Genomic DNA, 13,136 nt, shown 5'->3' on the forward strand with positions numbered 1-13,136 from the left:
GTCGAATCGTTACATTGTACCCCTTAAATGTGTGCAACGGACCCAAGTGGTGAGCGGTCACCGCCGTCGAAGGCGCAGGTGGTGGTGGAACATGTTTTTTCTTTTTTAAAAACTATAGTTTATTTACAAGGTTGTGCCATTTTTTGCTGTACAGCAATGTGAGCCCTTCGTGCATCCTTTTTCCCTTCTCGTCTCCCGTCATGTTCTCTCCCAAGATATTGGACGCAGTTCCCTGTGCTATACAGTAGGACCTCATAAAAAATTTTAATTGAGGTACGCACATTGTTTTATTAAACACGACATGATTGCACACGTAATAGACTATAGCATAGCGTAAACATAACTTTTATATGCACCGAGAAACCAAAAAATTCGTGTGACTTATTTCAACGTTTGCTTTATTGCAGTGGTCTGGAAACCAACCCTCCCTGTCTCTGAGGTCTGCCTGAGTGTGAGCCTGCAAAGACCTCCACGTGCGTGTCCATTGCGGCTATGTCTGTAACAGCCCCCACTGGAAACCACCAGCAGAGAATGACCCAAGTGTGGTATGTTCTCACTCCTACTCATACTAAAAGTAAAAATGATGCATATAGCAGCATGGGTGAATTTAAAAAAAAACATTATGCGTCGCTGATGCCAAGTGCGGGAGAGTGCATTCTGAGTAATTGCGTTGACCTGTGGTTCAGGAACAGAGAGAACAAACAGCGACCTGCGGAAGCAGGGACTGGCTAGAAGGAGGCGGGAGAAATCTTGTGATGTGATGGAGACATTCTTTATCCAGATGGAGGTTTGGGTTCACAAGTACACACGCTTATCCAAATTATCCGGTTGTACACTTAGGCCTAGTGGATTCAGCTGTTTGTGAATTTTACTTCAGTTAAACAATGCTGGGCATCGTTTTATGATTGTTTTTCCATTCAGCTTGATACTTAGTTTTTATTATGATTTTAACATGTTAAGGAAGCATCCGTATAATCTGCTTTACTAGTCTTTTGAAAGCAGAAATGGATATTTTTGATTGTTATATTTTTAGCATCATGATGAGAAAGAAAGAGAAGGAGAATGACAGAGAGACACAGAGAAAGATTTGGTTTGTTTTAACCCACAGAGGGGTCAGGCAGCGGACACGGCTTAGCTATGGATTTTATTTTTGCTCAAGCGTTTGTTATGAACAACCTTCAGTGTGAGCGCAGAGAAAGGCATCTGCAATCCCTTTAATTTGGACTATCACAGATCCATAAAATATGTTTAGAAGATGACGACACCCTCCCTTAAAGCCGCTCCCGGCCTTTGAAGGTCCCCCTCTCCAGTCTGTGCGGTGTGTCCATCAGGGCCCCTTCGAGAGAGAGCTTTGCAGGATTTCCTCTAAAACACCTGTGAACCAAGGCACAACCTGGCACCACCACGCTCCCGAGACCACGATTAAGGATTGCCACGCTGTTTGGTTATATGGCAATGAAGGGCTATTCCATCTATAGTCATGACCCATATGTCTTCCAGGTACTTCTCCCTAACACCCACTTCTTCGGCACTTTCAGGGGTCCTGGTGCTTCTGCCACAGCCATCACTGCCCCAGCCTCCCAAGGCCATCCTGGTGAACACTGCCTAGCATCCTGACTTCCTCAAAACGTAGACGTGGCAAAGCTTCGGGTATAGACTGAAGAGTAAAACCATTCTTACTGTGCTCGCCCCCAGGAATGATTTACCAAAAACCAACGAACAAGGAAAGATTAATGGATAAGAAGTGAAAAATCTACATCTTCCATGAAGTCAAGAATAACAAAACTTCTGCATATCCTCAGGTTTCGGAATTCCCACAACATGGTACGTATTGTACGGAGACTCAGCCCCTCTCACACTCAGTTCACACATCTCAGGAGATTCTGGGTGGGCAGGTTCCCCCAGCCTGGTCAGTTCCAGCCAGGACCTGGCAACAGGGGAACCCGCAGACCACCCTGGACGAGAAGCTCAGCACCAGGCCTTTTGCTGGAATTGGGTTCTGTTTCTGGCCGCTGCCAACCCGCTGCGGGTCATTGGTGCCCCCACGCAGGGGCAGCCAGGCTGAGCATGAAGACAACACTGGTGAAAGGAAAAGAAAACGCTTTTAAAAAGAGTATAGCCTCAGAGTTCCCTAGGGGTGCCGTGGATTAAGGATCCAGCGTTGTCACTGCGGTGGCACGGGTTCGATCACTGGCCTGGGAACCTCCGCATGCCTTGAGCATGAGTATAGACTCAGGATTTTACTGAGTGTCTGGATCCAGGCATAGCTGGAATCACTAATCCACTCAAGACATGCTCTTTTCTATTTGAGATATTCTGAGTTATTTTAATTGGAGCCCAAAGATTCTTTGTTAGGACAGCACCCAGGGAGAAGCGGAGGCTCAAGGTCCTCTCACTTGCAGCCCTCAGCGCCAGGGCCCGGAAAATAACTTCCGCCAGGTGCCTGTACAACCTTGTCCAGGATGGACGTTTTCAAGGATGTGAGACCACAAGGAACTCCGCTTCCACGGCTCCTTGTTCAGGCAAAACACATCCAACGCGAACAAAGAGACTGCCTGACGACTACATTCAGTCACGCAAGAAATGAATTTAAATAACGGACTTTGTCGTATGCGTAAATGGAGTGGATGGTCTCATCCTAATTCCTTTCTTTCGAAAACTCCGAATCTGTGGGACGTGTGGACACAGACGGGAATGTCCCAGGTACAGTATGCTTCCCGGTCAGCCTTTAAAACAGGGTTCGAGTTGGCACAGTAGGAGCTTAACAACCGGTCTTAACCTGTGCACATGTTTGGGGTGTAAACTGACAACTTCGGTAAACGTGACCCTACAGTACAATCCCCAGAGCTTCCGATGAGAGGACAGAGGTCTCCCAGGTAAGGGAGTCCTGGAGGGCACACCGGGCTTTGCAGAGGCCAGTACGCTCCAGAGGAGGCCGTGACCTGGGCTCCGTCCGTTACTGGTTGAGGAAATCAGTATTTTCATTCCCCGAGAAGGTTCTATCCACTTGACACTTCCACTTCCGCTCCCCAGAGAATTTCCCCTTAGTCAGAGAATGCATAACAAATGGGAGCTGAGGTTTCTCTGGAATAAAGGTTGCCCTGCTTTCCCCACATGAGTGATTCATGGCAAAGCCTCCAATGACCACAGAGAGAAAGGATGTGGCGATTCGCCTGGATACCGTGTGCCCAGCGCAGCAACGCAAGCCAGCGGCTGCAAAGAGCTTCCCTTCCCGGACCCGCGCGACGGTGCATGAAACTCGTGGGCGGAAGTCATCACAGGACCCCGCGTGCACTCGGCCGGGGACTATTTTGGTGTCCCCAGAACCTCGGTAGGTCCCCGCCCCCCACCTCCACGCGGCAACTTGTTCCCCTCAGCCCCGAGGGGCATTTAATTCCTAAGGTTTCAACTCCCCCAAAGCAAAACGGACACGTTCTGTGATTCGGGAAAAGTTTTCTTCCCTTGTGTCAACGGATTGTTTAAAAACAAATGAACCCCAAATCCATCCAGTTCAGGTCCATTTCCTCTCCCTGCCGTCTAATCCAGAAAGACAAAAATAGGGAATTTTCCTGAGCCGACTTTACACTGCAGATAGAAGAAGGCAACACTGTGGGAAAAAGTCTCGCTTGTGCTGAGGCCTTGGAGAAGACCCAACGGCAGAGCCTCCCCTGGGTGTGGGCTGGAAATGTGATGAATGGGCCGGCCAAGGAGCCCTGCCTTCTCCCCAGCATCTGTTTTTGTACTTTCGTCCTAATATATTGCAGGATTATTGCTAAGGCGTGAACAGTTCTGGAACGCCTCCTCATCCCTCAAGACGCGGCCAGCCCACCCCACGTTTGACTTGAAACATAAACTACTTGGAAAGACAAGGCCCTCGTGATTGTTACAGGGGCACAAAGCATTCCCGACGGAGGCACACCTGTGGGTCATCTGGAACTTTCGAAGCGGCAACGCGTTTCCCATCTCTAAAGGGGCCAAAAGTGGAGAACGGCGCCCACGGTGCCCTGTGGGTAAGCGACGGGTCCAGGGCACAGGCACCCACGCTTAGAACCCCACCAGGATGTCTTTTTCAGAAAACGGTTTCCTGAAAAAAAGCCATCTGCCAAAAACTTTCCCATCCGTTATATTAAATGTGAAAGGTGTCGTCCTGGTGTTTCTGAGCGCTGAGTAACGAGCCCATCGAAAGAGGGATTTGAGTCCTTCTTCGAACTTTCCAAAGTTTTTTGAGCCTTTTTTAGGGGTCAGTGAAGATTGTTTTTGTTTTGTTTTGTTTTAAACTCTCAGAGACAAAAAGTTACATTTGCCCCAAGTTTAATGAACGCAAAAGCCCAGGAAGTCGGGTTTCTGTTTAAATCTGTTAAAGCCCAGGAAGTCGGGTTTCTGTTTAAATCCGCCTAGATTCCTGCTGGTCCCCACGAGAAAGCCTGCAGGGGAGGGGAGAAGATACAATTATGAGGTCTCTGAGGCAAGAGCTACAAAAGCTTGATATTCAGATTTTCTCTCAAGCAACCAAGTGTTGAAAGGAGGAGTGATTCGCAAAGTTGAGATTTTTTTCAATGCAGCTGGCAAAGGGACGTCTGCCCTGGCGGTGGGCACGGCCACGTACGGGAGTTGTGTGGGCAGCCTGGGGCTGGCCCTGCACAGGCCCTCTGCTCTGCGCCCCCGCCCCCCGCAGACTCAGACGCGACCCCCCCCCCCCGCCCCAGACTCAGACGCACCCCCCCCCCCGAGACTCAGGCATCAGCAGCAGAGACAGAAGAAGCCCACTGAGCGGGTCAGAGCCAAGGCCAAAGGCAAGAGGACGGAAATGACAGGGAAGCCAGCCGGTGTTTGCAAAGCAAAGCCAGATGCCTTGGGAAACTCATCTGTACAGACAGGACGCTTGGTCCCCATTTCTTTGCTGACCTTTCGCAGCCACCAGTGGCCACCTCTTCAGGTGGCCTCTCTTTCCCTTTCTCTTGCCACCTGCCCCACCCCCCACCCCACCCCCCAACCTCACCTGCCAAGCTCCCTCTAGGAATCGCGATGGCTTGACATCTGGGTCACGTGAGGCCATCTGCCCTGGGAGCCTCGTGGGTTTTCCAGGTGAATTTTCCAGGTCAGGGCAGAAAGGGCATGCGGGACCCATCCGGGGGGCCTCTCCTCCCTCAGCCTTTGCGCTTTCCTGTGGCTCCCTGACCTCGAGGGGGAACGTAAATGGGAGCTGGCATTCCAGGCTTAAACTGGAGGGAGGGACACAACAAGTAAAAAAGAAACAGAAGGATTAGAACCCAAAGAGAATCAAAAATGCCTTCCCACCAGACCCAACCACCCCAATCTGTACTATTAATTCTAATCCCACGATGCTTAATTTCTTTGAACAATAGTAGTAGATATATTTTGTTTAAATTTCATGCAGATTATCCAAAAGTTTTTAGCTGATGCAGCAAAGCATATAGACCAAAACTCATGAAAGTCCCCACGTGGAAGAATAGAATTATATTTGCCCCAGGAAGACGTGAACTGTGAAGACATAGGCTGGATCCACCCTGGGCTCCTAGCCCGTCTCGGTGCTTCAACTAGGAATCGTGGGTGACACGGCTCTCAGCCCCTCGGTGGCCGTGAGGATTAAAGGATTCGGTTCCTGGGAGGCCCATGGAACAGCAGTCCCTGAATTGCTGGCTTTTTGTAACACAGGGAGTTTGCTGGTCACCTTTTAGTCCGCAGATGGCTTCCGTGTTTCAGGCCAGCGCTGCCCAGAGCCCATCCCCACGAGCTTCTGCCTAATGAATGAGCCCAGAGCATTATTGTGCAACAACAGCTCTGAGCAGTCAGCGTGCTGCCTTTCCGACTTGGCCCCAATACCACTTGTCACGTCTCTTTTCTGTCCTACCAAGAAGCCACCAGAGTGACCCGTGGGTCCAGGAGGAGTGGGCCGTGCGGGGACATCCACATGACATCTCCTCAGCCACAGGACCAGCCGGCACAGGGGGAGCCCGCCTCTCAGCAGTGGTCGCCAGGGAGGTGGGGCTGTCCACACACAACTTCCAGACAGATGTCTGGCTGGGTGGCCCCGTGGAGACAAGGGAAGGAGGGCAGAACACGGGAGGTATGGTTTTCTGAGGTGTCCCGAAAGAGGTTTGGGTCTAGATTTGGTGTCTTGCTGCTAAACGCATGGACAATGGCTCAGAGCCTGGGTCCAGGATGAAGGGGAGACCCCCCCCATTTCTGGCTGGAGAAGTGCCTCTGATGCAAAAGAGGTGCCTGGCTTACTGTGACAGGCACAGTGTCAACCCCGTGAAGAAGCCCCTTAGCGGGATGTGTTCACTCCTGGCTTTTAATTCACTGCCACTCTTCAGACACGCCTGACTTCTTCCTCAAGGTGCCGGAACAGAGGGGGCTTTGCGTTTCCACTACTGTGTGTCCATGCATTCCTCACAGCCTGGAACATTCCACACCGGCCAGGAGGGAAAGGAGGCCCCAGAGCAGCCATTTGCATAATCGTGTTTCAAAAAAAAAAAAATCCAGTCCCAGAAATGAGATGGGGATTCCAGATCCCTCTGGAATAAAAGACCGCCCCAACCCCTTTTAAGAATTGTAATGTTTTCCCCTCTCCCCGAAAATGTTTATCTTATCTCTTCTTAAGACTTAAAAGGCGAAGGGCAATCATCGTAAGGAAAATGGGAAGTGGCTGGAGCCAGAGAGCATGAGTCACACTTCTGTTGTCTTTTTTTCCTGCCATAGCTGTTTCTTTTGGAAGGCAACTGCGCCGTGGTTATTAATTTATCTTTATGTGATTTCCAGCTGCTGATCACGTGTTAAACCATACATGAAGGGGAACGAGGCGGGAGCCTGGGGACCAGAGCCCTCCTTAAAGTGCAAAGCAGGTTTGGAAAACCAGGAACCCTGGCACCCACATCCCTTGGCAGTCCCCGCCACTTCTCCAGCAGACGCCCACCCCAACCGGTGGCAAAGGGCGATCCGCTGGAAAGTGGAATTGGTGGGAATGGAGAAGGAGCCTGGGAAGCAGAACACCTCGGGGTCAGCTCTGAAGCCAGTTGGGTTAAGGAGAGGACGCCCCGGGGCCACTCGAGTCCTGGGGCGGGCGGGGGGCAGCTGCCTACGGACAGACCACTGACTGTGCACCTACTGTGCTCTGCCCTGGCCGAGAAGTGACAACCCATGCAGGATTTCCACCTGGACTCCTGAAAGCCCCTTAGGCACCTTCTCTCTGGGAAGGGTGGGAGATGGTGGGGTGGCCTTGGAATGACCTTGTGGTAAAAGGGCTGAGAGTTTGTTTCTGGCTGGGGACACAGACCCAGCCTTCTTCTCTGGCTTTCACCTCTCACATCAGCCACCTGAGAAAATTGTGTGATAAAATCAACGTGCAAAGGGTCTGTCTACATTGGGGATAATAACTCTATCCCAGCAGGAAAGAGGGTCTGCGTGTCCACGTGACACACCCACGCGGCTTCCACACGGAAGAGGAGGTGGAGACCAGCTGTCAACTGTCCCTGACACGTAGGGAGGGACAAGGTCAAGATCAAATGAGGATTTTGGAAACTCAGTGAAGGGAACGATTGCTTCTAAATTGGGGGGAAGAGGTGTACAAAGACCCCTTTGGAGGGGGCAGGTCTGAATTTGGGGTGGGGCTAAGGCGAGGACGAAGGCCAGCATGACACAGGCGGAGAGAGGCAGAGCAGCCGCACCCACAGGGGAGGCCCGGTGACAGAGCCAGCGGCTTCAGGAAAGGGACCAGGGGAAGCTAGAAAGCAGCCAGGTGCCTGCCTGGCAACCCCCGAGGGCGTAGGTAGAGGAATAAGCACTTACTACAGAGGAACAGAGACCTTGGCTTGCTGCCTTTAGAACCAAATTTAACATAAAGCACTCGCTTATCAACACGGTGGATGAAGCGTAGGAAATGGGCCATCTTGGTTCACGACAATCGATATTACAAAGCTTCCTGGGAGTTTGGGGTGAGTCGATGCAGCCTATTGCCTTTAGCCGGGATGAGCAATGAGGTCCTGCTGTGCAGCACGGGGAGCTCTATCCAGTCTCTTGGGAGAGACCACCGCGGAAGATAATATGAGAAAGGGATTGTACACCACACACACACACACACACACACACACACACACACACACACACATCTGGGTCCCTTTGCTCTATGGTAGAAATTGGCACAACACTGTAAATCAACTGTACTTTAATAAAAATAAAAATAAATAAATAAAACTTCTGATTGAATACAGGGCCGTCGAGAGAGGGAAGATTTTGATCCCTCAGGCCAGCGAGGCAGATTCCTTCTTCCTCTGGGGTGTGGGGTCAGCACCCAGGGGGGCCCTCTCTTAGTGCTCCGTCCTCCCTACGTGTCAGGGACAGTTGACGAACAGTGTAGCCTTGGAGCACTTGAATTTCAGGGCGACTTCAACCCCTTTGGTGCCGGCCCAGCTACCCACAAGGGCCCGGGGTCTGACCCCACCTTGCTGCAGCTGTCTCTGTCCGCACAACACACAAACCACCGGCCTGGGGACCTTGATGAGTGTCCAGGCAAGAGCCGGGTCCCTCTGCGGGGCCGGCACTGAGACCACGTGAGCGCAGGCGGGACCATGCAGCGTGGAGGGACGACCGGTAATATCTGAAATGGCAATTCTCCTAAATAAATAGCACATCAACTTACTTAAACCTAATCATAAATGGTACAAATTGGGCCCATGTGCAAACAGAAATCTGAGCCCAGGTCCGGAGTTAAAGCAGCCATTGTCTCTCCTCCGCTGACCTGGGCTCCCGAGCCTCGCGTGTCCGATTACATCTGTTAAAACGATTTGAATGCCAGCCCCGTATTTTAATTATACATATATAAAAAATTTTAATAAGACGGCATTCTGGGCTTGCTAAGCTTTTAAAATGCTCACTGGGGGCGGAGCGGGTAGTGGAGAATTCCGCGTGCCCCAGACCCAGTGCCAGCATATAATGATTGAATGTTTTCCTGTAATAAATTGAAAAAATCTGGTTGGTAAGAATGCATCCAAATCGCTTGGCATTAGAAAGGTAATTTGTTACCTGGCTTCCCACGTGTTGGACCTTGGTGAGGAACTGCCATCGCCAGAGAAAGAAAAAGGTACACGAGGAGGGAGCTGGCGGCTCCCTGCCCCCTCCCATGCCAGGCGCTCCCCCCACCCCACCCCGCGCCTCCCTCTCTTTCTCAGGGCTCCAAAAAATGAGGCTCTGCCGCCAAAAACAGGGACCAGGGACCAAAGCCAGCTCCGGGCCACCTTCTCTGTACCTCTCCAAACCTCAGGCCTGCTTAATTATGATTAATTGCCACATGGATAATCAGATACAGTTTCAAAAGGTTGGAAATGACATCTCAAGGACACCAGGGAAGACCGAAATCTTTCTTTGTTCGCAGGAAGAAAAGGCAGGTCCCTCCCTCAGCCCCATAACCTTTTCCTATTTTAACAATTCCAAACGGAATTAATACCTTCAGTATATCGTTCCCACCCCGGGGAATTGAACTTCAGCTGTACAATTTCTGCAGCTGTCCGTGCTCCAGACCGCCTGTCAATAATGCGATGTTGGGGTGCCCTTCTGCTGGAACGAGAGCAGTTTCAAGTTTCTGCTTTACGTCTGTGCTTTCTGGGTGGTGGAACATGATGAGAAAGCACCAAAAAAAAATAATAATAACAGCCGTTAAAAAGCTTCCACTCTTGACTTAACTGGATCAAATGTAATAGACTTCAGTCTTTTCTCCTGATTTCCTCTGCTTGTTTTAGAAAACACTGTGAAAAGTGCAGGCGATTGTGTTTTGCCAGCTCTTCCCTCCGTTTAAAACTCCTTTGGCTAAGTCAAGGATCACAGTAAGTCATTTCCCCTCTAACAGAAGTGCTGGGCCCCGCTCCGCTCCTATTACCAGGAGGCCAATCCCTCGGTTGCCGGCGCCAGGGCTGCTGCACTTGGCTCCTATCCCAGCATTGTTCGCTTATTACATTCCAGAGGGCCGCTCTGTGAGTTAATGTTTGCCCTGGGAGGTCCAAAATATCCAGCAATCAGCACTGAACTTTTCTCTTTTTGTTGAGAATTGCAGGTTTCAAATGCAATCACTGGCTTTAAAGGAAAACGCACAGGTGAGCTCAAAAGCACTAATTTACATTTTATTCGCAAACAGTAATATTTGTAGCCCTTTCACCATGTGTGTCCGTAAAAGGGTTTTAGAAGGTGTCTGGCTTTTTAAGACTTTCTGGTGGCTGCAATTGGTTTACCGGTTTAAGGGCCGTCGTTGGATTTTATTTTTTAAAATCTAAGTAGCGTACAAGCATTTTATCCGAGAACGCCAACGCTCCATGCACGCAGCATCATGAATAAACGTGCTCACGTGGGGAACGAGCTTCACGAAAGGGCTGAACTGATTTGGGCCGGTTTCAAGCACAGAGCCTTGCATTAAATCACATCGTCAGAGTGGATTTTAGAGGTTGGGGTTTTCGGCGCACGTGGACCACGCTCCGCATCTTGGCCATGGTTCTGGGGAAAATGGTCTCGGCTGACGGGGCGTGATGGGAACCAGGGTTTCATGGGGTCTTGCTCAGGTTTGGGACCCCCCCCTCCCGCCCCCAAGCTCACAGCGACCCTCTGGCACTGCCAAGTGCTTCTCAAGAGGACAGCCAGGCAAGGCCTAGTTTATTTCAGTCTCAGTGGTGGTGCCCCTGGAGGCTGCCCCCTTCTCTCTCAGGGAATCTGGAGCCAGGTCTATGGCCCAGGGCACAGAGGCTGTCAAGGGCCCCTTCCCCCACCCCAAGGACCCCCAGGTGACCCAGAAGCTTCAGCACAAGGCTTGCTGGGGGAATGGCGCTGTTAAGGGGCACAGATCGCTCGTGAACCTGGCATTTCCTTCAGATGTTGCTCTTGGAGCCAGGACGCTGAAGGCTGAGTTTCTCTGGAATGAAGGTGAAGACACAGGCTAGCGGAGGCTGGACACTCCCTGAGGCCATCGCCCAGGAATCTGCTGACCTGGTCCCCAGGTCAGAGGACAGAGAGCAGGTTTCTCGTGGCTTCGCTCCTCTGCCCAAGGCCAACCCCAGCGCTGCCTCTCCTCCTCTGCTCCAGCAGAGTTTGTCTGAGCCTGGAAAGGAGAATAAAGCCCATCTTCCTGTTCCCTCTCACTCATCACGAACTTAAACATGGAAACCAGCCTCATTTGGGCTTTTCACCCTCATGTTGATTTCACCCCATTCTTTTGAAGACCGCAGCTTCAGGAGAAAGACCACAACATCGCTCCCACGTTTCTCCCGGAACAGTTGGTTCTCTTTCACATGTTGCCCTGTTCTTGCCCAGATAGAGGAGAGAGGCACAAACCAGGGTCCCCCTGGCAGGCTCATGTCTCTCCCTCCAGAGGCAGTTCAGCCCCCACTGTATTTCCAAGGCTCCAGAAGCCCCCAGAAGAGCAAGCAGTACCCCCAGGGCCGCCCTTGCTCAGTAGCCTCCACATCTGAGTATTATGAGCTTATACTCACCTCCCATATACTCACCTCCCACACTCACTGCCCTGGAGAGCGATCCTTTAGTGCAGGACGTGTGTCTTCGCCTGGCCCCTCTCCCCATGCAGCACCACCTCCTCTCCAAGACTAAATAAGAAATCCAGAAGCAGAGGAGAGGGAGCCCTTAACTATGGTTTGGCGGAGGAGGACAAAAGCCCAAGCAGATTTGGGGCATTTGCTGGAGGAATCGGTTTTAAGGGCATCTCTCCCCTTCATCCTTTGTAGACCCATCGGACCACTGCTGAGAGGAGAATCCTCACCTGTTCCTTATTCCTTGGATTCTGAGTCCTCACTGAACCCTCCTCTCTGCCAAGGACCAGAAGGTGAGGGGGAGAAGGGGCCAGAGGAGGTATTAGGAACCTGAGGGCTATAAAAAGCCCATCAATGTGGGGAACGAATAAGTGGTAGTAAATAACGCCTCCCCACCCCGGGATTTTGAAAGCATCATGAATTTGCTGGTAAGCCTCCAAGGGGCCAAAGGAACCCTGACCCACCTGGAATTTTCTGCAGGGCTGGACAGGATTGTGCTGTGCTGCTCGAGACGGGAGGGCCAGGGCCTTGGAAATGCGTCAAGAGCAAGAAGACAGGAGGAAACAGAGGATTCTCACCCCCGCTGCCCACTAAACCAAACCAGCGCCGCTGTCTCCGGGAACATCGGCAAGGAGGGTAAGACTCGCAGGCCAGGATCGCCAGACCCGAAAAAGTCCGATGTGATGCACCAGGCCGAACTAAGCATTCATTTGAAATGTACTCGAGCTGATGAAGTTAAACTATTCAGATACATGTTTATGATGCTGTATTAGGCCAGTTTTCAAATCGAGCACATTTAATGATCTTAGAGTCAGGGACCCAAATGTTCAGGGCGCAGATGAGGAAGGCTACGGTCAAGTCGGGGAAGCCAACTAGGGCTGCAGGTGGGAGAGGAAGGGGTGGCAGGGTCACATGGAACAGAGGCCAACACCCCAAGGAGGGGTCACGTCCACCAGGCTGTTCCTGGGTGGGAGTGTGGGCCCCACGTTTCCACGGCTTAGCTCTGTGACGGTGATGGTTAATTTCAGGTGTCACCTTGACTGGATCGCAGGATGCTGAGGTGTTAGGCTCAGCATTTATGTGTGTGTGTGTGTGTGTGTGTGTGTGTGTGTGTGTGTGTGTGTTTGAGGATGTTTCTGGATGAGATGGACATTTGAATCTCCCCAGGGTGGGTGGCCTCAGCCAATCCCCTGAAAGCCTGCATAGAGCAGAGAGGCAGAAGAGAGATTTACTCCCTAGGCTGGAGCATGGGTCTTCTCCTGCCCCAGGCTGGAGATGACATCATCGGACCCTGGTCCCCAGGCCTTAGGACAGAGGCAGAACCACACCACTGGCTTTCTCAGGTCTCCAGCTCGCAGAAAACAGACTGTGAGACTTGCTAGCATCTAGAACTGCATGAGCCAATTCCTACAGTAAACCTCTCTCCTCTCTCTACGTACATCATATTGGTTATGTGGGGGGTGGGTAGATAGAGAGATGGGTAGAGAGATCCATAGATGGATGAATAGATGGATAGATAGATAGATAGAAGGATGGATGGATAGATGGATAGATAGATGGATGAGTAGATGGATGGATAGATAGATAGATAGA

General features: G+C 51.3%; 2 long non-coding RNA genes across 2 annotated transcripts; one reads left to right on the forward strand and one right to left on the reverse strand.

Moving 5' to 3' along the window:
* LOC110256831 lies at positions 3,687-9,100 on the reverse strand. Its single transcript, XR_002338842.1, has 3 exons — positions 9,043-9,100; positions 5,000-5,222; positions 3,687-4,424 (listed from the first exon to the last, which is right to left on the reverse strand). It is a non-coding gene; the product is annotated as an uncharacterized LOC110256831 (long non-coding RNA).
* On the forward strand, positions 10,020-12,178 carry LOC106506151. Its single transcript, XR_002338843.1, has 3 exons — positions 10,020-10,106; positions 11,739-11,836; positions 12,024-12,178. It is a non-coding gene; the product is annotated as an uncharacterized LOC106506151 (long non-coding RNA).

Source organism: Sus scrofa, chromosome 14 (genome assembly GCF_000003025.6).
Source record: "Sus scrofa isolate TJ Tabasco breed Duroc chromosome 14, Sscrofa11.1, whole genome shotgun sequence".
Taxonomy (NCBI): Eukaryota; Metazoa; Chordata; class Mammalia; order Artiodactyla; family Suidae; genus Sus; species Sus scrofa.